At 36.1% G+C, this 27,920-nt stretch overlaps 1 pseudogene; it reads left to right on the top strand.

Moving 5' to 3' along the window:
* The first annotated feature begins 885 nt into the window (after positions 1–885).
* Positions 886–21,712, top strand: LOC139139421 (glutamine-dependent NAD(+) synthetase-like; annotated as a pseudogene).
* Positions 21,713–27,920: the final 6,208 nt, after the last annotated feature.

The following is a 27,920-nucleotide window of genomic DNA, read 5'->3' as shown; positions in this document are numbered from 1 at the left end:
TTTTTGTTAAAAAATCAAGATAAGCCTGGCGACATCATTATAAATAATAACAATAGACACAGGATATCATCATCGTATGCAAAAAATTATCCATCACCCCTCCGCCAAGCTGACGGAACTGATCGACCAAGCTATTTTGACAAGCTGAATGAACATTCATGATATTTTCGAATTCAAGGATGAGAAACTCTAGCATAAGAACGACAAAGAAATAATGCTACTTGTTTCAAATCGAAACTATGGCAACAGCGAAAGTGCGAGTTAAAATATCAATCAACTCAAATGTAATGAATACAGACGTCATGAAAATGTCATGATCAAACGGGTGCGCTGAAAATGGAAGATGTTATGAAAATAAGGTGCCGAAAGGGCAAACATGAAAGATATTATAAAATTGGTATGCCCGAAGGGCACGCTGAAAATAAAGATGTTAGGCCCTAATTAGGCGGCCGAAGGGCGCGCCCAAAATTTAAGGTAAAAGGTTACTGTCCGTGCATGTCTGCTGACATTTTTACTTTTTCTGCCATCCATTGCTGGATTTTTTTTTCAAACACAACCTCTTGGAATTTTTTTTTCCCGAAATCTTTAAGTCCACCCCCCCCCCCCAAACCAAAGGATACCAAATGGTCGCAATGGTCCACCCTGGGTCCACCCGCATTGACAATCCATGTGCGCCCTCAACAGTGGAGCTCGAGCACAGCGCGTGCCGACGCGGACGTTGCTTTATACATTTTATACGGATAACTCGGCGATAGAGCGATGTCATCGCGACTCGCCTGGTTTTGTAGAACACTTAGACGTGTCACTCTGAGGTAGGAGATCAGAGCTACGTACAATGACTTTGCGGAAAACACAGTCACAAAAGTGTAGGTCAAGTCAGTGACCTACTCTGCTAGGGGTAAAAGGTCACAGGTCAAACCGACGCCAAAGCTGTGGAGTGAGACGATCGCCAGGTAGTAAGAAATCTCATGCCCATTGATCTTTTCTCGTTAGTTCGCCACCCTTGTCTCAGTACAGGTAATATAGCTGTTCCTCCCTCCAAGTCTGTGCCGCAATCGTAGTCAACTTGACAACATGTCACAATGTCTTTCACGAGCAAAGATAAGTCGCTGGTTACGTTGTGCACTCGCTTTGTGGCTTTGCCGTGTGTCGAACCACAAGCGAATAAAACGTGCTCGCTCTACATTTTGCCTCGGTCGTCCCTGGACCGTGATTTATCCATAAACCCTAAAATGATTTAGCACAGTGATGAAGTTCCTTGTTTTCAGATGTACACTGCAAAGGTGACTCCAACTGGCCTACAAAGGGTCATCAATATAAGGCATTGTTTTTCCACATACGATTACAAAACGCCCGTACCGTATTTGTGTTGTGGTTTACACATTGACCCTAGCTCCAGGAACGATGGTTTCGATAAATTTTCAGGCAGTGATCTCGCAGCTTCGTCCCTTTGTCAGTGTATATCAATTTACCCGGGGCAACAAATACCATAGGGATTGGCCAGTGGCAGGCTATAGGATTGCAGCAAAACAGAATTGATATGACTATGAGGGGACAAATAGAGGTAAAAGCGAGACCAAGTTTGAGTGTTAAATGCCGTAGGTCTGGCACATTGATTCTGTTTTTGGCATCCATGGTTTTGTGTAGGGCGTAGGGGAAGTCATGCAAAAATTAATGTAGTAGTTCTAAATGTTAAAGATATCTATGGCCATCTTTTCCCAATCTATTTTTGGTCTTGATACCATAAATCAGCCAAAGAGAACCTTTTGCATTTTGCTATCTACCATTGACAGGAGAAAGTAAAATAATAGGCAAAACTATAATGTACATAATGACCAATGTACATGCATATTAAAGGTCATCAGATGTCTAAGTTTTATTAAGAACTTAATGTTTTATAAAATGTTTGGCATTGGTAGAGTGATAGAAGGTATTTGACATTATTGTGTGACACAAGGTGTTAATTCAGAAGATTCTATCTATACCTAGCTGTAATTTTTGGCAAGTTTTTCAGTATTGATCTGCTTCTGTATATCAACTACCGTGTCTGACCCAAAATTTCGAGTATTCTTTTTGTCAACACAGCTTGTGTGTGTGTCTAGTGATCATTGTTTATTGTTTACAAGTGAATTCTAGTCCATACTTGAATACAATTTTCAACAATAACAATGGAGATTATACTCATATAGGTTGTGTTGATATGCTAAATACTTGGCATTAAATTACAGTTTAGGGATTCAATGCAGAAAGTGTAGGGAAACCATAAAACAAAAGTTCTGAAAAAATAGCCAAAAGATACAGCTTATGGAGCTTTAATGTGTCCTAAGTAACAATTTAATTTGTTTGAAACAGTACTTTCTTTTCCATGATACCAGTACACACAGTAACTAGGCCTTGAATACTAATGGTAACATCTGAGTGTTTTCAAGAACTTTGTACTGTGCATGCATGTTCCTATGAGAATTTTTCTTGACTCCAAGCTACAGCATTTCACTGCAATATTCCTTTCAATACAATATTCAAACAATAAATGTATTTTATCCACACTCCTTCATTTCACAGCTCATCCATGCATTGTAACTGTAACAATGTCTGATTTTTCCTCTCTTCAGGTTTTGTAAGTTGTAGTATTTAGGATCATTGCCAGTTACAAAGATGGGCCGTAAAGTTACTTTGGCTACTTGTACCATCAATCAGTGGGCCATGGACTTTGATGGAAATTTGGAAAGGATCTTAAAAAGTATGAGTCTGAGTATACTAAGTTTCTTCCATTTTGTAATTGCAACATACACGTGACTCCATTCAGCTGTACTGTACAGTACCTCATATCGTCACAATCAATACTGCTGTAAAGTTTTCATTTGAAGCCATATAAAAATATCCAACCCTTACTTTGAGACTTTTTTAAAAAATAATTTTTCAACCATAAAATTCTAAAACAATTCTACCAAAGTGTTATATTTCCCTTCTAAATAGGTTAAGAATTCTTTTTGGGTACTCAGACTGGTTGAAAATTTCCTAAAATATCCAAATCTGCAAATAAAATATATGGTAGTGATGAACTTTCTAGGTGAACCCAAGTTTGTATCTCTGAACTGTTCACAGGTATTGAGATAGCCAAGTCTAGAGGTGCAAGATACAGACTGGGACCCGAGCTAGAAATCTGGTAAGATATTGGTCACTTTGTAAGAAATGTAGCAAGACACATATATGTATTGAACACTTGGCCAGTGAGGTACCATCAAACGGCATTGACCTGATGAGAGCCTCTAGCCTGATAAGTTCTTCAAGATATATCTGGCACAAAACGTTGGAAAGAGTATATTTATGAACTATTTTTCAATTGAACAATGTCCTACAGGTGTAGAAAACAGACCTTCCAGTTCTAATGCTTCTCATGCTTTTGTAAACATCTACATCTATAGGCATTGTGGAGAACACTTTCAAAAGGTACTTTATATTACCATGGGAGCTAGAAACAGATTCCAGCCCTATGATAATACTTTATTAAGAGGGTCATTCACCTTCTGAAATTGAAAAGAACATGACTATCAAGCATAAGTTATGTGTAATGTACAATCATGTGCAAAAAAAGTAAGAGATAACATGCACCTTGAAAAATAAACTCTTGTAATTTCCATCATTAAACTTTAAAACAATGGTGCCACCACCACCATGTGTAAGGGACTGCATTGAAATAATTCACTTTCACAATCAAGGATGAAAGTCAAGGCGCACCCTGAGAATATTCTGATTACTGATCAACACAGAGGCCAAGCTCTCTAATCCCTCTTTGCCAAAAAAGTTCTATTCTCGCAAAAACATGAAGGTGAAAACATATTTTTTTCCCCACAACGATCATTCGAGTCAAATCATCAGGTCTTGTCAGATTTCACAAATGTATCAATGAGATGCATTCAGCCTGTAAGAAACCCATGTAATCAGATTGATGTAACATCTCTGGTATTGTTATTTCTACTTCCAGCGGGTACAATTGTTCTGATCATTTCCATGAACCAGATACCTGTCTGCATTCATTCCAAGTGTTAGCCAAATTACTGCAGTCTCCAGTCACTACAGATATCATCTGTGATGTTGGCATGTAAGTATATCAGATTGGATATTTGTTAAATCCTGAATTGTTATCATACAGTAATATCTACATGTGCGTCAGATATCAATTCTGACAATTAAAATACCATCTTGTATTTCACTTTTGAAGTGGACTTGGTATAGTTAGTTGTAATACATGTATGTGCTCTGACTATCTGAACAGTGATGGAACAAAATCAAACTGTGAAAAATGTCAGTCTCTTAAAATGCATCAGAATAGTAACTATCAAAAATATTTTCTGTCAAGCAATGATTATTAGGATAATAGAGCGAGTGAATTACAACCATACTCTATTGTTCCTCATACACAACAAATGCAGTTAACAAACTATTCTTTCAATAATTCATTAATTTTTTATATCAATCGGCTATGAGAATGCTGTTAAATTTCAACTTGGCAGATTTGACTTGAGCAGAGAAATCCAACTTTTCCTAATCATCATTTTGTTATCATAACAGCAGGAACAGTGTCGGTAGAAAATCCAATTTCATTTTATAATGGAATTCATACAAAGTTTTGTGACTTACTACTTTTAAAGTAATACAGCATTTCTGTTTTTCTCAGGCCTGTGATGCATAAGAATGTTCTCTACAACTGTAGGGTAATATTCCTCAACAAGTAAGTAGCATTAAATGTTATACTGCTGTGTCTGTTTGTCATAGACTTGGTATCATTACAAGGTACAAGTAGCTGACTGACTTATTCAAATGTATCTTGTACTGCTTTAAAAAATGTAAACATGTTTAGTTTTATAACACAAATTCATATCAGACTGCATATACATTTGAAGTCTCTATGGTTTTGATTGATTTATTGAATGTCAACAAATTTTACAAAATTATCAAACTAGAGCATTCTGTTTGTATTGCTCAGCTGTGCCGTATGTCAATCGGTAAGCTGAACACATCTACAGTTTTCATGCACTGTTCTGTTTTTCACTTACTCTTCAAAGATGATAGGATCCATTTTAAGATACCAGTGTATGACATTTCTCCAAAACAAACTCCTTGGATAAATTTTGTCAAATATTTCTCTATTATATTTATGCTATTTTTTTAAGCCATTTACCAATATTAAGTGTAATTTTGATGGTTCAGAAATAAACATCCATAGTTCAACTGTTCATTGACATTGAACACAGCTTGATTTAGAAATCTTGTTTGATCTGACATTAAGCATACTGGGTATTTTTAACTACAAATTTCATGCATATCTTGTAAGCTTTTCATAGATTACATGTAATGCATCTTCTGTAATGATCCTACTGATAGAGCACATGCTATCTTTGTGTACTTCCTTCCAGCAGCTCTCAATAATGTTCCAGTTTTAAATGAATTTGTAAATGTGATTTCACAAAATGAATTTTTGTGTGTGTAACAACTTGCAGTCTAATAGTATGCATTCAACTTTTATCTTCACCGTGGGTTTAGAAAAATTGGTGGATGGTATATTCATGTATATTGTATTACATACAAATAAGGAGGTAACTGCTTCAAAATTAAATTGTCATTTCTTTCCAAAAGAAAAATCTTACTTATTCGCCCCAAGATTGATCTGTGTAACCAAGGCAACTACAGAGAACTGCGCTGGTTCAAAGGTTGGGCAAAGATTCGCACTGTGGAAGATTACTGCCTACCAAGAATGATATCAGAGATCACAGGCCAGGTAATGTGATGTCACAGTTCACTGAGTTTGGATATCTTTCTTGCATCTATGCAAGTTGTAAATCCACAATGATCATAGTACAGAGTTATGGTGGACACTGTATCTACTATTGCTTTGAAATCAGTATCTTCAGATGTACTATTATTGTACAAGCCACACTTAGAATGTGCTTCATGTCAAGTTTGGTCACTTTCATTAATAATGTAGTTTAGCTAATACACAAAATTTTGACTCAAATGAATCAACTTAGAATTTATAGCAATCATACCCATCCGTTATCCAAAAATGATTGGACAAAAGTCATTTTGACAAGTCAAAAGTACATAGTTATATTACATATGACAAACACAGCACAAAACAGGCTATGAACAATGTACATGTACTCATGCATAGAACATACTCAAAGTTGTGAAAGAACGACATATGTACCTCTGGTGGAACAACCAAAAAGAGATGGCAATTGTTCTGAATTTAGAATTTATAAAGTGATTACCGTACAGGTACATGTAATGTTGGTGGATTTTATTTAATCTTTCCATATTTAAGGATAAATTAAATTAATATTGCCCTGTGTACAGAATCCATAGTCTTCGGTTTGGCCATCATAGTAACATCACAGCTGGTATTCTTAATAAATCAAGAATGTATTGCCCTTGACTATGATACTGAAGGACAAATGATGGTGTCAAATTATAATCAGAAGTCTCAACATATATTTTCTCACCAGTATTTTATGGTGATATATTGTATTGTGGTGATACAGTGTTCGCGGTGACTTTTTTCTCCTCGCGTACGGCATACGCATTAGTCTGTTAAAATTGCGTAATGGCTGGATTTGAGTGCATAATTTCACTTTTGCACTCGATTGATGAAAAAACTGACAGCAAAATACAACGTGCCGTTGAATAAACCTACACTTAATATTCGGTTGTACGATGTAACATTATTTTAATGAAAACAGTTTAACGAACAACTTGAACAATGTTGAAACGTAACAGCGAAGGGTATACATGCAACCGTCACAACACATCGGGCAACCCAAAAGTTAGAGTTATGGCAGCTTATCCAGACGGTTTTGGACGTTTCGGCACCAAGTCGTTTCGGCCCAAGACGTTTCGGCCTTCCAATTTCAGGCCCCAAGTCCGAGTCGTTTCGGCACCGCAACCCAAGACGTTTCGACACCGCTGAAGGCTACCTGTGGGAACTAGTGCTGGAGCGTAATGTTACAAATCAAAGTACTAAAAAGTATAGTGTCAACTAATATTCACGTACATGCTTAATCTTTGTGAGAACATGGGAAGAGACCGTAAGAAAAAACTTCATATCATTTTCAAATCTGTGACACAAGTTTATCGATATCAATAGCCGCCGACACGGAAAAAGTTTGAAAGCGGTGAGGAAACAGCACGGCAAAATTCACACAAAATGCACATAAAGTACTGGTCAGAACGCAAAGGTCACGCTTACGAATATGACGGATCAGTCAATTACTAAATAGTTTGAAAAAAAATCGAAACACAGATGCCGAAACGTCTTGGGTTGCGGTGCCGAAGTGACTTGGGACCGGAAAGTGAGAGGCCGAAACGACTTGGGCCGAAACGACTTGGTGCCTGAACGACCAGTTACCATCCAGACACTTCTGCAGTACCTTCAAAATTTATCGGGATTCCGACGAGCTCTACCAATGAATCATTTTTTTCCCGGACTCGTAGAGCAAAGTTGAAAGAAATTAAAACAGATTTGTCTGCTTCGACGCCATGCTGCATGTGTGCTTGATCAAAATTTGGGAACTACGCGATGATCGTGCACGGTTGGCATTTATATAATTTGTCGCAACATTCTGTCAATCACTCACTTTCAGAAACTATCGCTCGCCTGAAAATTAGCAACGTAATTCATAGGCACAGCTGACATGATAACGTGCCTAACGTGATATTGTGTGGACTACGATGCTGATTTTTCAGACAACGCCCAGAGAATCCGAAACTTTCCACACAAAATGAGTGATTGACAGAAATGTGTTGCAACAAATTTCGTCTGGTTGTCGCCTAAGCTCAGTCGTGGGGAGTGCTTTCGGTGTTATCCTTTGCTATAGAAAACGCATAATGATGAAAAAAATGCGTAGAGACTCAATTTCAATGCGTAAATACGCACGATTTTTGCGTAAACGCGAACTCTGCTGATAGCCTTTTAGTGAATAAAATTAATAATTATATTATTTTTGTAGAATTGTAAGTGTAGATATTCACAATAATTCGGAATTCCATCTGTCTTATCACCAGTAAGTTTGATAGTTTCATTTTGATATCATTGTGTAATCATTTGTGCTTTCCTTACAGAGAACTGTACCCATTGGTGATGGTGTCATATCAACACTTGATACTTGTATTGGCTCTGAAATCTGTGAAGAACTCTGGGTGTCTAGAAGGTATTGATGTTCATTTGGAACTTAAGATGGATACAAGCAGGCATAAAGAACAGTCCTTGAATGACTATTGATATGACAATAAAACAGTCAAACTTCATGAACAAAAATACGTCAACAATCAAAACAGACAGTGCGTTGACCGACAGATATATTTCCGTTTTGTACACAGACGTGCTCAATCCAAAAATCTCAACATTCACAATTTCCATTCTACAGTGAAAATCTGACCATGGACGGTTAACGACCATGATCTGACTTTTCAAAACACTATTTCCAAAACAAAGCAAGTACACTCTTATGTACTTTATGTGGCAAATGTACCGGTATACTCCCTCAAGACACCTACGTTCTTCATCTGACACACGTCTTTTTAGAATACCGTGTTGCCACAAAATCCTTTGGTGAAAGGTCTTTATCCCACTCAGGACCAAAAACTTGGAAAAGTCCTTCTGTCAACCTATGCCATATGGATTCACATATTTCATTCTGCCATGTCCTCAACACATTTTTTTTAGAGAATAGTGTATTTTGTCCTGCGCCTTCAGCTCCCTTTTGAGATCAGGCGCATTATTATACATATGATACTATGAAGTTTTACTTTTTGGCCCCCTTGCTGCCAAAAGCACAATGGAAGGTCATTGTCAACACAATATCAGGGCCATGAAAGTCTTGTACATTGATGGTGACTTTGTTCATAGACTGTCTTCCACTCCAAGGTCTATGCTTTGTTCAAGCAGTGGTAGTATTATTCACAAAATGGTTCTAGTTCAAACAATAGTTACTTTACTCAATAAGTTGTTTAACCAAAGTAACCATTATAAGCAATGATTACCAAGCTCAAACAATGGCTATCTGTTCATGTAGAGACAGTGTAGCCCAAGAAGCAATGACTATCTTGTCAAACAATGGTTACTGTCTTCTAACATAGTTTGAATTTATTTGACACACTAATAAAAAGGACTTTTTAATAGATTCTTATAAAGAAGTGTTTGTATTAGAAATCATGATCTCTCTGACTGAGAGATGTTTTACTGTTGACAATAAGACTGACAATAGACATACATGTACTTACATAGTTGCCAGTTTTCAAATGTCTGACTCTTTTGAACAACAAATTGGTCAAAAATACCTGCTGATGCATTTACCATCCATTTGTTCAGTATAAAGTCTGGTCAAATTGGCCAACACAAAAACTCTATTTGTTATATCGAGGACCTGTGTGCCCTTTGACTCAAGAAAATTTTAGATTCTGTACTTGTGCTAAAATAAGTTGAGCAAAATGCTGTTATTGACTCAATCAGAAAATGATGTAAATTAGAGGACTTTGCCATCAAGAACTAACTTGTATTTGTTTTGATGACAGTCCACACGTTGATATGAGTCTTGACGGTGTGGAGATATTCACAAATGCAAGCGGAAGTCATCATGAACTGAGGAAAGCATACCAGAAGGTGGATTTAATCAAATCTGCAATGTTAAAGGTAAATTTTACAAAGCATTACAAGGGTTTGATATGCAGGGAAGTGTATGGAACATTATCACATGTACAGTAGACATCCTAGTATATAGTCAGGTGAATAATATATTACATAAATGCTTAAGTGTGTCATTCATGTAATATAGGAACATACAGATATTTCTTTATAAGATTCAGACTCATGATATTGGTAAGGTGTATCCTGCCATATCAGAACTATGTTCCACAAGACACTGATACAGTCATTGGCATATGAGAAAATCAACACTTAATCCATGGACATCACAACTCACTCACTGATCACATTATGTTTTAGTGCGGTGGTATTTACATGTTTTCAAACTGAGAGGATGTGATGGTGAAAGAGTGTACTTCGACGGAGGAAGTATGATTTGTATGAATGGTAAAATTGCCGTACAGGGAGAACAGTTTTCTATCAATGAAGTGGTGAGTATCTTTAATCAAGCAATGGCCCTAAATAATATCACCCCTCTACAACTTGTATGGAGATTGTTTTTTATCAGTAGGAATATTATGTATAGGATAAAGCCCGGAGTACGAGGGCTCTTCTGGTATATAAAGTCCAACCCAACGATAAAATGTCGAGGCCGCAGGCGAGACATTTATCGTAGGGTTGGACTTTATATACCAGAAGAGCCCGAGTATGAGGGTTTATCCGACTTAAAAACTATCGCCCCTAACTGATATATTTTCGTTTTCAATGTGTTTACGCAACCATCCCCTTTGTCAATGTAACATGTTTAGGATATGAATTAAAACTTTTATTTGTTGAAATAGCCTTCAATGTAATGGAACATCCTATAAATGCCCTAGGGCACATTATATAAAGCCCTAGGGCACAGCAGATTTTGTGTTGCAGCTGGGTTTCCGCTGTGTTACCAAATTTGAATATTAAAACGTACCAGATGTCTACAGAATATGACATGTTCACTTTGATTGGACAGTACCTTACTACAGCGCTGTCATTCGTTTCTGGAATTGGTGACCAAGGCTTTACGAGTAGATAAAACACCCTGAATTGAGCACTCTGATTGGTCAATCAACAGTAGATAGTTTTAACTACTGTAAAGCACTAGTAGATGTTTGTATATGTTGCCTAGGCATGGATAGTCACAGAAATCCACCATTAACAAATCCAGCAGAAGCGGCGTATACCAGAGACAATAGCTCACATGCACTTACAAATGCTCTCCTTGTTTTTTTTCACTTTTTTACAATGTAGCGTATACTTTATTACAATGAGATTTCTTTCTTTAGTTTCTGCACATATGTTGTTCATCACATTAGCCAGATAGATAATTCATTTACTGTGTTTAGATTTCAGTGTAACATAATAAACAGCAATAGCTTTCTGGTAAAGTTAACAAACTAATTTTACATGAACAGAAATGCCTCAAAACTCTTTTCATGGCCACAAGATAATCAATTTTAACAAGCAATCCCTGTAGGCGACAACTTCTCAAACATTTCAACAACTAATTCAGCTGTGGATTTTACATATATACCGGCCAAGGGCTGATACAATCATGTCATCTAAGATCATGACAGATTTTAAGAAGTATTCTCTTGTCTTATTGGGGCATCAAAGAAAACAGCGAACAGTCAATGCTGACATAACTGTGAAAACTGACTAATATACTTGCAATTCTGTAATTTTCTCACAGTTAATGTTTGTGTCAAATATTCATTGATACCAGTATATTTCAAAGATGTTTACATTCAGCTGACAACCTAAAATTCTTTGTTTTTGCACTCAATTTTTGTCAACCTGTTTTTGTTTTCCTTTTTTTTGCATATAAAGGAAGTATGCACAGCTGTGCTTGATTTAGAAGATGTGAGAGCTTTTAGAGGAGAATTCTCGAGCAGATGTGTGCAGGTAAGAATTTGAAATTCATAAACATTAATGGATAGTTTGTCATTAGAAATTTATTCATTGGAAAGTGTTCTGAAAGCAAATAATAATGTTAAGTGTTTTGAGTCTGAAACTGTGCTTCAGGACATCTACATGTAAATATACACTGCATGAGAGCCAACTTTGGACATATCTGGAATAAATTTGACTCAAGTATGGTATTGTCTTCCTTGCTCCAGCTTCTACGCAACTCAGTTGAGGCAATAATTCCAGAAATGTTGTCATGACAACAAAATACAATGTCTGACAGGTAGCCATATTTGGCAGTATCACAATGAGTTGATGTTTATCTTTAAATTATTGCTTTTATTTTTATTTTACGCTAAGTCAAAAGCTACTGTGTACATGTCTTGCAGGCTACAACGTCAGTCAGATATCCAAGGGTACAGGTAGATTTTGCTCTGTCACTAGAGGGCGATGTTGCACAGCCATCATTTGAACCAATTCAATGGAAATATGCGACTGTTCCCGAGGAGATAGCCTTTGGTCCTGCATGCTGGCTCTGGGATTACCTCAGAAGAAGTGGTCAGGTAAGACATGAAATTATTTCATTGTAAGTAAAGTGTGATCATCAATAGTTTCATAATCATGATTGGGTAAGAGATGCAAAATTGTGTTGGCTCTTTGCTGTAGAAAGCAATGCCTGTATGCTCCACAGCATTCAAATTTATTGTCCAACATTTCAGACATCCTAATTAGAAAGGTGGTGTGCATGGATCTTTGATGATGTCAATGAAAGCAATGAATCATTATTTTGAACAAGCATGATTAAACCAACATAAAACTTTTGAGTGTCTTTCCTACAAGGATTGAAACTTGCTTTGTATGGCATACATGCTCAACTTCATTCTTACTTAGAAAATGTCAGCACTTTTATAGCTTGATTTTGGCACTCCAACTACTCCATTATGTACAAATGTGAAAAGTTTAAATCACACATTTCTGTTCATTATCAATTTATCTACATTTTGTACTAAGTCAGTCAGTCAGTAAGTCATTTCTTTGATTTCAGGGTGGCTTTTTCTTACCACTAAGTGGTGGCATTGACAGCTCATCTACAGCCTGTATTGTTGCTTCTATGTGTCATATCGTCTGTGATGCTGTCAGGAATGGAAGTAAGTTCATTTGGACTGGGCTATCTGAGTACTTATGGGTTCTTACGTCATTTTTGTGTCACAGCGCAGTAAAAACAAATAATTGAAGTTTGGATATTTCAACCGTCAAACCAATATTCAAAGTTACAACATACATAAATGACATAACTTTTAGTTCCGCTTTTTTCCACACAATTTCTCTATCATCCACTCTTCTGTATCGTCTGATCTCTCATTCACCTCACTCACGTGCATTTCACCTACTGACGTCACTCCAAGGTCAAGAATCCAGAGTGTTGAAAAAGTTACATTGAATATACAAAGTATACATCAAGATATCAACTGCATTAAATATTTATTTAATGAAGCTCTTTACAGTTTGCAATCAGGTACTCCATTGTGAAAACGCACAAAATGATTCATTCATAAATGAGCACGTCAGTAGAACACTAATTTGCAGGGATCCTTACGTTCATTATTTACTTGTAATCTATTCAATACAATATGATTTGCATTAATTTGAATAAGTCTCTTAGGCAATTAGAACATAATTTTCATCCCAAGCCACAAACAGTACTTGTCCTTGACCTATGACTTTTACATGTATTAGCCATGCACTTGATCAGCTACATGTACATGTACTTTGTAAGTGACAGCCACTGTCGCAGTACGGTACATTACAGAAAGAGGTCATACATTCTATTAAAGCCAGGTGAAAAAATGATTAAGATTCCTAAATGTTATTTTACATCTTGACTGCAATTGATCAGAATGTTCCTTTGCAAAAAAGTAACCTCCAATATAAATTTTACAGATACCGATGTTCTTCGCGATGTACGAAGGATAGTTGGAGACACCAATTACACACCGTCAGATCCTAGAGACCTAGCTAAAAGAGTGTTTACAACATGTTACATGGGCACTGTCAATTCATCTGAAGACACAAAACAACTAGCCAAATCATTAGCAGAAGACATTGGAAGGTGAGAATATGATATATTGAATACACAGTACAACACCTGTCATATTTATTGTTTGCCTATGATTGGTGATTAACTACATTGTCAAGAAGATTTCAGACTCTTTGGCTGTTTGTAATAGCATGGCCTGAATTTCTGTGTACTGTAAGCTATATCTGACACTTAGCTGAAATGTTATGGATTATTTTGAAACAGTTTTCCATAGCAAGAAGTGATGCGAGAGAACACAAATGTACTAACATATGTCTGTATATTTAGGTCAGGTACACCTCAGAAACAAATCTGTCAGAAATCTTCCTGTGAAAGCTTTGTGGATTCATTGGTATTCATTGTTTTAGGGCAGTAACATTCATCATCATTCATCATCATAAAAGTGAATATCTATTTGAGTGTTCCCACTTTTGAATTTACAGCTACAATATGAAAAATATGACTCAATATGGTGTCTCCTAAGAAAATGGAAGGGATTGGTTGAGTTTCCTGTTAAAATTTCAAAGTGTAACCCTGAGATAAGACCTCAAGTGAAGCCAAGGAATTTGTTAAGTGTGAAAAGAAAAATTATCCATGAAATGACATGGATGACATGGATTGACATGACAATGAAAAATTTGCCGTCGATTGGCCATTAAAATGAAGTTAGGAAAATGATGATCACTGAAAACCTTGATAGTACACACGTTTCTGCAGTTGTAGTTGTCAATAGTTTTCATAAGTTGTGGATTCTGCCATGGTCGGAGAGAATTACTAAATGATTTTGGAACTCTGCCATGATTTCTGCAGTTTCCTACTACTGTATGACAGTGTTGACATGCATAAGGGATGCCAGGTATGATAGACTAGAGAACCCCAGTAACATTTACATAAACTAGTCTTCACAAACTCTTTCAGTGAGTTTATAGTTCATGACCAAGCAGAATGTAAAGGGTGATACCAACACTACTGACAGTCCGTATGAACACTGCATGAACACTGAAAGCAACATCGATGTATTCAATTCAGCTGTGCTTCTATCTCAGATTTGAAGTCATTTGTTTTGTTAATTTGAAACAAGTCTGAAAACCAATACAGTAACCAATCTTGTCATCTTGACTATTTCCAATCCTTAATTTGGCCAGACTGCCGTACTGTAGTTTTTCTCACTTTTCATATCAGGTATGCTGGATGTACTATGCTATAAAGCAGAATTCCTCTTATTCTACTGAGTAAGAAATGAAATATAATTTTGGTGTTTTTGCCCTCAGCTACCATCTAGGGATCACCATAGATACAGCAGTGAATGCCGCAGTTAGTGTTTTCTCCACTGTGACTGGCAAAGTACCAAAGTTCAAAGTTCATGGAGGTGGTGGTTAGAGAAAATTTAGCCTTACAGAATGTACAGGTAAGATGGACTCTTAACTCATCTACTGATTTACATAATGTGGCCTGTTTTATCATAAAAATGTTGAACCTACATATTCTGAAAAAACAGTGACCTGAAATTTAACAATTGTTTTCATACATTCACTGGTGTGATTTAGCTGGGATTTGAATATAATTCAATTCTTAAAACGTGTTCACTTATCATGTTTTGGTTAAGCAAAATTCAGCGTTCTTTAGATTGAAACACAATTAGGCACTGTCATACAGCTACATCTTATGAAAAATTTCAAGTTGTTTTTTGAAATAGTATGAATAAAAATGATAAGATTTGAAGAAAAGAAAGATTTGGAGAGTGAATTTTAGAGCAAAATCAGTTTATCATTCAGTTGAACACATCTCTGTTTCTCTGCCTAACATAAAGGGAATAAACACAAAAATACCAAATATCATCTGTCATCATTAGAATATTTGAACATCAAGATATTGAGTGATTTCTGCCAAACATCCAAAAGTCTTTGATATATTTGTAATACTGTGAGAAAGGATTGATTTGAATCCAAATGACATCACAGTTCCAAATTTTCACAAGACTTCAAGAAATTTGTAAACTAGAATACAAAAATAGTACTTAGCCATCACCTGTGTTTTATTGTAACCACCCAGCAGCAGCAGTAAACATGCTCAAACCTGGGTTTTGTTCAAATCAATGTCAGCAGTAGCATGCATGTGTTGCATGTTTGATGTTTACTCTAGTAACAGTCTACAATTTCACACTAATGCCATTACATCATTTTAATGTCTACACAGCCTTTCTTTATTCAATATTTCATTGATACACCAAACGTTGATGAAACTTTGATGTACCGGTACATGAAAAAAAATAAAATGTCATAACACCTGAATGTTTACCTGTCAAAAGATCTCTTGACTCTGTGATAGTGTACTGTTACTTTGGATTATAATAATGAAAATTACCAAGACTTACAAACGCATGTTTTAAGATCTTAGAAAAAATCAAATTCTGCAGAAAGCAATAAGAAAGGAACAGAATTGAAATTCTCTTTTGCTGGTAAATTGAAAGATTTTACAAGCTGCCATACAAATATGGAGTAAAGTGAATAGGTACTGTGACTCTTCACTCTCAGCACAATGTAGCTTGGTTTAGGGATTCAACAAGACTTTTAATTAAATAAGGTAATTGTAATCGTAATTGTAATTGTATTTATATTTATAAAGAAACCTGACATTACCTGAGAGCTTAATACATCAATATAACTGTCAGAGAGATATCCACTGAATATGTTGATGCTATAGACCGTGTATGACTTTTTAAACAAGTTTTTTTTTATATTTGTGTTTCAGGCCCGCATGAGAATGCTGATGTCCTACATGTTTGCTCAGTTGACATTATGGTCCAGAGGAGCTGGTGGTGGTTTACTGGTGTTAGGATCAGCTAATGTTGATGAGAGGTATGATTGAATCAAAAACCATCAAGAAAAAAAATAGCCAAACTATTTCACCTTCCTTCATGTATAATTGCAACATCTAGTTCAACTTTTATTTTAGTTTTAGTGTTGATCTTGTTTCATTTTTGTTGAAATGTCAACTCAACAAGGATATATGCATTAACTTTGAATTCAAGGATTATATCCATAAATGCAAGTATGCACTGCTTATGACAATGCAAAGAGAGGATTTAGATGTTTCTTGAAATCCAAATTGTGTGTTTGATTTCAGTTTGCGTGGTTACTTCACCAAGTATGATTGTTCCAGTGCGGATATCAATCCTATTGGAGGCATCAGCAAAACTGACTTGAAGGAATTTATTATCTATGCCAAGGATAAATTTAATCTACCATCCCTTCAGAGGTGAGTCAAACTAGCCAATCAGTACAACTCTCTGTGACTTGAGTCACAATCAGAACACTTACATCATATTTTACAGAGAGCCAATTGTACAAGGAAGGTGTTTCACCTGGTACATGTACATTGCAGTACATAAGTTGAAAATGCTGTGTGTCAGTCATGTTTCACAGTTGAAAATGCAATTTATCATCAGTTGAGTTCAGAAGTGAAAATATCAATTGAATCAACCGATTTTAATAATCCATGTCACCAATTTTGTAAGGGCAAGTGAGATCACATATCAAACAAAGGATACATTGTCAGATTTGAAAGAAAAATACATATTTTTCAAAAGTCTTTGTTTTCCATGATAATGTGACTTACAGTGGACATGCATGTTACACTTTTATGAATCAAATCTGCTGAAGATATCTGGCTAAAATGTTCCTGTTCAATAAATTTCCAATTCATAACTGTGTTCAGTCAAGAGATTACCAAAATGCAGATATTAGTATAGTGTTTTTTAAAATGAATAAACTACTAGTTCTATCAAGAATTTCTCCTTAAGATTTGGTTGGATTAATCAAAGTAATGTCTTTGCATATCATGAAGTTTAATCTGTTGTTATACAATTTTGTTCATTATTAAACCTTTCATCGTAATGATAACATCAAGCTGTGACTCAGTCATTCATGAGACAATTCTGTATCTGTACTGATAGAATTCTGAAGGCACCACCCACTGCAGAATTAGAACCACTCTTGGATGGACAAATTGCCCAGACTGATGAGGTAAGATAAACACTGGATGTGATCATCATGTATCAATGCTAGAGGCATAATAAACCCTTTCATCACCATGGTTTGGCCCAATTCCATTGTGTCCTGTGGAACAGATGGATGTCTACACAAAGAAAGGGTGGGCAAATTCTGTGACACTTACTCAGTAAATTGCAAAACTGATGTATATGTTTATTATTTATGCATTTTGCAGGAAGATATGGGAATGACGTACAAGGAATTATCAGTTTATGGAAGATTACGCAAGATGTCGAAGTGTGGACCGTACAGTATGTTTTGTAAATTGATTCATCTGTGGAAAGATACTTGTACTCCAAAACAGGTAGGTTGATCATCTGTCAGCCTTGATGTGTCATTGCTTCAGTGCACCATGGTGGAGATTTTACCTCTAAGCAAAATTCGATGAGATGATATTATTAAAGTAAGCAATATGTAAAATTCATATGGCATAGAAATAAACTGAAAAGCAAACTACAGTAAAACTATGTTGATATTAGTGCTATACAGTATTATATCAGATGCAAATATTTTATGATTATCTTTGATGGAGAAAGTAACCTCTAACAAAGTGTCAGTCGACAAAAGCACTGATTGCTACTCTTCCACTGTTACTAGAGTGCAATATTGGCCATTAGCAAAAAAAAACCTGGAATTAGCAGATTTTACTGAAAGAGATCATCTTAGTAAGTTCAATGGCTACACCATTAATGACGCAAGGTGCTGTTGGTATGATAGAGCCAACTGCCTGTTGATATGATGTGATCACATATATTAGTTAAGCTAAGCAAAAGTCAATCCAACAGCACTTCATTTACAATGAGGGCTCTTAAAGAGGCACTCCCACTTGGTAACATTTTTAAAACACATTTTTTTAATGCAAACGGTCGATATTTGACATGACGACTGCGCTTGGATCGCGAGATATCGATAAAAACATGTCCTCAAAAAAGATAAAGTTTGAATTCCGTGGCCCACCTGAATTCAGCTTCCGAACATAGAACGTTCGGCACTGGGGCCATTGTCAACTAAGCTATGGAGTACGAGTCTATACTGACGCTGCTGTACGCCACAGCAGTACCACTCGCGTCGGTGATCGGTCATGTCCCATGGGAGAAAGCTGAGTCTTACTGACTCGGCAAAAAACGAAAAACAAAGTTTGCTGATTCCACCAGAATTCGCATAGGTGACTAGCACAGATACGTGCGGTTGATAAATAGCGGCCACCGCGCTGTATGCGGGCATACCACACGCGGCGGCCGCTATGTATCGAGCCACGCGTAACTGTGTGGCAGACGACAAAATGTAGTCATCAGAGGCAACTAATATTTTACACGTAAAAACTGATATCTATGTGGTATTGTTTAAAAATCTAATACAACTGATTGAGAATAATGAAAACGACAAAAACTAAGGAGAAGTTTTAAAAAAGAATTACCTGAGGTAAGGGCATTGATAATGATGTATATAAAGTCATCGCAGTGGGAAGTAAATTAATTGCGTCATTCGAACGTTTTTGGACTCCCTAGAATATCGTCAATCAGCACAACAACACACTTTCGGGGGATTTCGGGTCGTAACCAGAAACGATCGTAAAACTTCGGGATGTGAAAAATACGCTCGGGAAATGACATGTTTTTATCGATATCTCGCGATCCGCGCGGAGTCGCCACGTCAAATATCGACCGTTGGCATTAAAAAAATGTGTTTTAAAAATATTACCAAGTGGAGTGCCTCTTTAATACTTCCTCCTATCAACTTCAATAAAATCAAACATTTTAAACATTTAAGAAAACATTCCCTTTGTGATATCTTGATATAAAGAACAGTCGTCCATTGTTGTTAGCAAGAATTTTGGTTGAAATGGCAAACTAGTGGTGATTGGCAGGAAGTCTCTGTGATATCAAGTGCTTTATTTTCTCTATGATGATATTTATTTTGAAACTGACTCATTTTGCTTTTTTTAATACCAGGTTGCCAGTAAAGTGAAACATTCTTCCGAAGCTATTCAATTAATCGTCACAAAATGACAACTTTGACGCCGTCTTACCATGCAGAGTCCTACAGTCCTGACGATAATCGCTTTGATCTGCGTCAGTTCCTCTACAATGTCAAGTGGCCATGGCAGTTCCGTTGTATTGATGAACAAGTAAGTAAAACCTCAGCAACCATTCTGTTCTAAACTAAACCAAACCAGTCATCTGTACATCAAAGGGGCATTTACTGTAATGTCTGTTGATTTATTTAGTATATATGTGACAAACATGCACAATAATCCAATACATAGTTCCATTTCATGAAGAGTAGTATGGCCTGTATTTGAATAAACTATGCCATAAAATGCCATAACATGCTACCAAAATGAATTTGTATCTCAAATTTGCATTGTAATTCTCATCTCAGCAGTCGCAGTACTAGTGCGTGCTAAAATTTTCCAACAAGCTTCAGAGTACAGAATAAGAAAATGAAGTTGATAAAAACAGGAAAATTAGTCAATTTCCACAAAATGACAGTAATGCACCTTCATATTTTACGTAAGTTTGTGATATGATTCCATTACAATGTCATATTGTGTTATCTATCCTTTGAAATGATGCACTTATTGACAATATTAAATTTGATCCTTACATGGATCAAAATGACTTTGTCTATGAGTCATTACTTACGATTTAAAGGGACATAAGCTGTAACTTGTGGCAAGTTTTTCAGTATTCTGCTTATGTATATCAACTACCGTGTCTGACCCTAGTCCGTTTGTCATGCTGAAATTTTGAGTATTTTTTTGTCAACACAGCTTGTATGTGTGTAGTGATCATTGTTTATTGTTTACTAATGAATTCTAGTCAAGATTTGAATACAATTTTCAACAATAACAATGGAGATTATACTCATATAGGTTGTGTTGATATACTAAATACTTGGTACTAAATTACAGTTTAGGGATTCAATGCAGCATAGACCCTCAAGAAAAACGTTGTTCTCGGGAGTCTATGAATGCAGAAAGTGTAAGGAAACCACAAAACCAAAGTTCTGAAAAAATAGCCAAAATATACAGCTAGAGCTTTAATTTGGAGCAGCAAGAAACAAAGAGACACAGCAATGTATGAGAATACATTGTATAATTATAAACAAATAAACTCAGTAAAAAGCATTAAAATATTACTTATTATTTTCAGCCAACAATTGAAATATAATATTTTAAATCAGGTAGATCATTATTTTCAATTTTTCAGCAAAGTTAGATAAACCTTGTCACTGAGGTTTATATTTTATAATGAAAACTGACTGGTAACAGCATACATAGCATATTAGCTGCGTTGTTATTTGCAAGTCTCATTCCACCAGGCTAGTGTCTGTACACTTTGATAGCTATCTACTGTCAGCAGGATCCAGACACCCTGAATTGTCCTTGAATTTGAAAGCTTCCTGGACAGTCCTGGTTAAGTCCTTGAAAACGAAATTGAGTCCTCGAAAGTCCTGGGAATTGATTATCCACCCACAATAAAGACTTACAAAGGTCTTGGAAAATTCCTTAGACAGTCACTGAATTTTCAGAAGTGACTTTGTGAGTATAGACTCTGTATCAGTATTATAGTGGTTAACGTAGTTTCAGTTTTCAGTAGTCATAGCTAAGAATTATTTTTATTTACAGAAAGTTGATTTTTCAAACAAGATCACTTTATGTCAAGCTATCTGTTAATGGTTTTGACTCGGTCTCTACAGCTTCTAGTTTCTACAGATAAACTTTAAGTCAAGCTACCTATCAATTGTATTGCCTCTGTCTCCACAGCTACCAGTGTCTGCATATAAACTTCTTGATGAACACCTGCTCCCAGGCAGAAAATATCAATGACTTTGAAGTGATGTCAACATTGTCTCGTTCCAGGTTAAAAAACTTGAAAAGGCAAAAGGACAAGAAGATAGTGATTTCCATGACAGTGCAACACAGGGTAACAAAGAGTCTGAAACTGAGGGTGGAGGACCCAGTAGTCATGGTAACCAGAGGAAAGGGCAGAAAGACAGTAGGTTTGAACAAACAACTTCACCATCAACACGTGCTGGTATAGTAGTTTCCACGGAAACAGTGGTTGTGAATGAGGATACCTTGTCTGCTGTCATGGAAACTACAAAAGATCCTGATGCTGACAATGCTAACAGAAGTTCTGGAAGTGCAGAAAATAGTTTTGTGAAATGCTATGAAAATAATTTGAAAAGCAGAAAGCGCCGTGCCAGTGCCATGGAGGGAGATTTTGGTCTCACAGATCAGCTGAGTTTGAAGAGCAGAAAACGCTGTGCTAGTGCTATGGAAGCAGACTTTGGTCTCACTGATCAGCTGAGGTCTCTAGCATCAAAGAAACGACGCTCCATTGCTGGTATCAAAAGATCAACAAGTATGAGAAGTGATGATAGTGATGAAAATACAAAATGGTGGAAACCTTGGACATGGAAAACACCAAATAAAAACAAAGTGGTGAGAATTACACCAACATACGTGTGAAACCATGTCAAAGATATTTACACTTAGCTGTAATTTGCAATATTGGTTCATACGATTTTCAGAAAGCACCATGTCTATCCATGAAATTGATATTATGTGGTATTTAGTGATTCATGAATTTTTCGATATGGAAAACTTTTTTGTATAGAATTGCTGGTCATCTTTCGGATATTAACATTTTGAGTATGTTTTTTGTTGCCATGGAGACTTAACTTCATCCACTGAATCAGTTTAACCAATTTTAAAATGTTGATGTACTTCAGATACAGGAATGTTGCAATAATTTCTGCCCTAGGGTTTTACTTGAACACGTTAATTTCAAAAACAGATAGGTATTATTTCTGTTTCTCAAATTAACACCAATAACAATGATCAGGTAGTACAATTTACATTTTGGTACTAAACGTTCTCTCAGGGCCTGTATCCGTCAATTCTAAATTCTATGAATGGATGGATGTACATGGTTGTAAAGGTGTTCATATGAAGAAATATATATGTATATACAGGTTGCATATTATACACACACCATACATAGCCTAAAGCTAGTGGTTTTAGTTATGGATATGAGAGCTTATATGATCAGAACAACTAGCCTGTAAATTATGGCTCACTCAATGAAATTTCTACACATGCTGTCAATTTAATCAGGCCAGTAAATGCCAATTTTTCATTTGCCATTGCATTTGTTATCAATACTGATTTCAAGAGACTTGTAGCCCAAGAGACAACTTGAAAATTGTTCACAATCTGTCAGGTATTTTTTGATGAACTGTGAATTCTTTACGTCACACTAGTTGCAAAGGAGCCTACTTAAGTTTGTACTTTAAAAAGCGATACCAAGAGAACAGTTACAAATTTCATGACACTGAAATAGATTGGTTGTTAGGCGCAATGTTTGAGTCTCACATCTCACCCATGGCCTCTGTATGCAGACTTGCCCTGCAGACAGTGGCATAGTAACACATTGCTTCAATGACAGAGGTAGAAAGAGAAGCTGTTCGGTTTCAGAAAAGGGACCAAACAAAGACTTATGAATCAAAGTGATTAGAAAGATGTAAAAGTTCGAAAAACTTGAAGCCATCAGTTGTTGTGTACAGCTATTAGGTTTTCAGATGAAATGATTATTTGTATATACAAGGTTCTTTATTCATACATGACAACTTAGATACTTTAATTTGCATGGTTACTTAAAGCTCCAATAGCTGCAAATGTATAATAAACCGATCTCAATATATTCCCAGTTTTCCAAAATTTTCTTTGAATAACACCCATTAGAGACTGAAAAAGTACTGTATACCGTATTTTTTTGCGAATATTTTTTTTTGGCGATTTTGTAAAAGGGTAGCACTCTGCGGCGTTTTAAGTTTGCGTTTACAGGAAGTCTCACAGATTGCGGTAAAACTAACAGGAAACAAACAACGTGAATTGGATACCTTTGTTCACGCCAAGGTGTTATTACAGCGATCACGAACATAAAGAAACAGACTTGTCATGGACACCTTGCGATCACCGATTAGCCTTGTCATCGTCATGAAAATAAAAGCTTTTGAAAAAAAAACGATGTGTTAACGTCTCCCTTTTATTTACACCTATTGAAAAAAAGGGTATCTTTATCATGGGCACTTGAGGGGAGGACCCACATAGTTTCTATAACACATGGCCGTTTCACACTTTGAGAACTCTTTAGTTCTGAATGTAAATCTTTTGTTCTCAATGTAAATTTCGGGAGATCAAACGAAAAAATGGCATATAAGCCGAGGTTTTGACAAGAATATTTCACTTTCCACTGCATTCCCGAGGTGATAACATCTCCGTTTAAGATAAGATCTCCGTTTGTCAACACTGAAACCCCTTCATGCGAGCTGGTTTTTGTCAGCGTTCGATAAGCTCCGAAATGATCGTGGTGCAATCACTGAAGGTTTTGAGAAGTCATCGATAGTTTCAGTCATTGACAGTATTGAAATTTAAAGATTTGAGAACTTTGAAAGTGAACTTTATTTTTCGATTTTTCGATAGTGAGCCGCCATTTGTACTGTTCGAGTATACACATCCGTAATTCTATTGTATTGAGGGAGTGTGGTACATTGGAGCAGTGAGCATGTTATTATGTCTGCGACGTCAAAAGTTCGCGATTTTTTGCAATCGCGAATATCGCAAAAATAAATCGTTCGCAAAAATAAAACGGTATACAGTATATAACACTGTCGTAAGTGTCAAAAGTGGCATGTAAATTCAAATGATTTAACATCATTTTAGATTTCCCGCCATTTTCAAAAAGTAAACATGTGACAGAGAAAATAAAGATTACAACAACAAAATGTTGGCCATTGTGCATTCAAGTAAATAGCACCATGCTTGTTTCCTTTATGATAACGATATGCATGTGCAGGAAATACTGCATTTTTCATACTTTTCCATGGGGGCGCAATTTTATGAGTGCGGCACAAGTTTATTTTAAACAATTAAAACGCATAGGCAAGGTCCAAATCAGTGAGCAGCGATACTTATACATGTACTTCAGTCAGCACATTTACACGAACGAACTTTGGTTTGAAAATAAAATCTTGAAGTTATGCATAAAATTGGCAGCCATCGGGGCTTTAATGCATATGTTATCAAGAGGGTGAAATGTTTTGTTACAGTATTTTTTTTGAAAAGTGAACAGAATATTACCGTAATACTACAATAGCAAGTCATTCTGTAAAGTATTTGTTTTCACTATTTATTGCAAGAGAACAGGTAACAGTTTCATGACAGGCAAATAAATTGGTTGTTGGGTGCATACGTGCAATGTGTAATTCACAAGTCACACACAAGGCCTCCATAAGCAGACTTACTCAGTAGATAATGTCACAGTAACACATTGCCGAGATGTTTGCTGCAATGACAATGGAAGAAAGGGAAGCTGTTTTGGTGCAGATAGAGACCAGACAAAGATTTATGAATCAAAGTGATTAGAAAGATGTGGAAGGTTTAAAAAATTGAAGCCATCAATGGCTGTGTTCAACTATTTGGTTTTCAGATAGGTTTTCAGATAAAAATGATTTTTTGCATACATGTGTACAAGCTTCTACATTCACACATGACAACTTGGATGCTTTAATTTGCATGGGTACTTAAGGGTAATCGAGCCTCTAAATTTTTGACTAACAATTTTTGTTATTTTTCTCTAACAGTAAGACTTATATGTGAGGATGAGATTACGACAAAAAATCAATATGTCACCAGATTAATTTGGCAGCTAGAAGGATTTGAAATACACCCACTTTATCCCATTCGTATTACAGAAATTATGAATCTCCTGTAAGTGTTGCCCATCCCGGTATATTTACTTTCAGTTCCTTTCTTGAAATGCTGTACTGTTTTATTTACATGTGAACCACATCGAATGATAAATGAAAATTTAGCAATTTTTCCGCTGAAAATGTGCATAAAAATTGTATTTATCACTTCTCAGGCCTTCCAACAACAACAGTTAAAGCTGTTGCAAATTTAAATGTAATGACCACGCCTTATCCATACTTTGCAGAATTATTTAGATTTCCAATCCAACAATTTTGTTTATTTTCACATAACTTATTTTCAGATATTGCACATATGCATCAAATAAAAATACAGTGTCACCAACCTATTTTCAATGCTACATCACTTACCATCACCGCCTCCCTGTGAAATGGGAACAATCATAATTTGATAAGAAATATGTCCTTTCAAATTATTTTTTTAGAAGTTTTAAATACTTTGTAAATATATCAACATTCAAGCATTTAATAAAAATGATCATTCAATCATCACTAACAACATCCGCTTTCATGCTAAAAGCTCTGACAATAAGTTGTATGACGATATAAGTTTCCATCAAAACCATGGTGTAATTATTACAGTGAGCACGGTCCCGTACAGTGGAAGCGCACATCATAGAGTGCGCGTTCTATTGTTTGCAGCTATGATGTAGCAAGTGACTGGATCACCTTTAATGCTTATATTATCAAGAGGGTGCAAGTTTTAAATTTCTTTTGAAAACTGAACACAATATTACAGTAACACAGCAATAGCAAGTCATTTTGTAAAGTGTTTTGTTTTCACTATTTGATTATTACCAGTATGCAGTGTGATTGAGTTCTATATGATGTTTGTGTTATCCCCTAGACAATAGCTTCAACAAAAATAATTATCAACCAGATCTTTGAAATTTTGGTATGTATATTTTGTCTCCATGTTCTTTTTAATACTTGGGTCTTTTTTGTGATTTTTGTGAAATAAGACTTAGTGGTTACCTGTAGTTGTCAAGAGTAACTTTTACAGTAGTACCAGATTTGTTCATATCTGATTTACTTTTGTGTCAGCATGCTGTGTAACCTTGAACTTTTGTTCTTGAGATTCAAAAACTGAAATATGCTAATGGGAGGATTGTATCATTAACATTTTTGTGTATTAAAATGGCAAAGTTTCTTAATTTTGACTCAAATTTTGGCTTGAAGTAATACTTCTTTGCTTCATTTAATATGCATAGACATGAGATATTCCTACAGAAGTGTCTGTAGCCATAACTATATCAAATAAGTTATCTGATGGCAAGAACATGTCTCCTCTATGTTTGAAATCACAAAACCCTATGATTAAAGGAAATCAATGCTCTTTTGTCTTCAGTGATTTACATACCATGTCAAAATCTATAATACTGACCTCATTCATAAGTATGACTCAAAGTTCTCCATAGGTCATCTTTATCATTTCTACTCTTACACATTACATTTTATGAAACTTTTAACATGACCAGAATCAGGTTGTCCTCTTAAATTACAACATCCATTTAAGTTACATGACCAGTAGCTGTAAATTTTAGTATTATTTCTCTATTTTTATTTCATGTGTCAACTACAGATTCTTGTTCTGCTCCACTAAGCATATTGGCAGACACAGTATTCAGCTTGTCAACTCAGTCTGTACATGTGTAGACTGCATCATTATTGCTGACCAGTGAATTCTAGTCTGAACTGCAACTCAAGCATCATCAATGACTGTGCACTTTACGCCTGTGGACAATGTGTTGACAATTTGAATAGTGGGTGTTTCAACATGCAATACCATTCTGTAAGTTTGGCTTCCACTTTCCAACAGTTTAAGTGGTTGATGTAAAGACATAATCAACACAGTGATAGATTTCCTTTGAACAAAACTTCCCCCCCCTTTCCTCAAGTGCCACGCTATGTGACCAGGCAGCATAAGTAAGTTTGTTTATAAGACTGAGAGCAAGTTCTTTATAACAGCCATAGTTTAAAAATTTTGTTTTGAACTATGAAGTGGCATTAGAGATTTTGCATATACCTATGAAGTCATGTCATCGGCATCATTTTCTGCAAAGTCATTTCACTTATTGAGTAATTCATTGATTGATTGATTGATTCATTCATTCATTCATTCATTATTTCAATCCATTATCTATCAAATGAAAGCCTAATTACAGGATGAGGTACCTATAACCCACAACCTAGACTCTCCACAGTCGCTGTGCCTTGTTTGGTGCGCGCCGCGATGGGCCTGCATTCGAAAGCTACGCCTTGCAGCTGTGAGAGGACGCGCTGCCAGCTGGGATTCGCGTCGCGTCTTTGAAGGGCGCGCGCGTGCTCCAGCCAACTGTTTGACACGGAAGAACGCGAATCGCGGGGTCTGTACAAAACTATCCACAACCCTATGGAGCAACTAGGGATAAAGTGCCATGGCCGCCAT

The sequence above is a fragment of the Ptychodera flava genome, chromosome 8, assembly GCF_041260155.1.
Source record: "Ptychodera flava strain L36383 chromosome 8, AS_Pfla_20210202, whole genome shotgun sequence".
In the NCBI taxonomy this organism is placed as follows: domain Eukaryota; kingdom Metazoa; phylum Hemichordata; class Enteropneusta; family Ptychoderidae; genus Ptychodera; species Ptychodera flava.
Note: the sequence above shows the minus strand (reverse complement) of the source record. Positions and strands in the feature narration are given on the sequence as shown.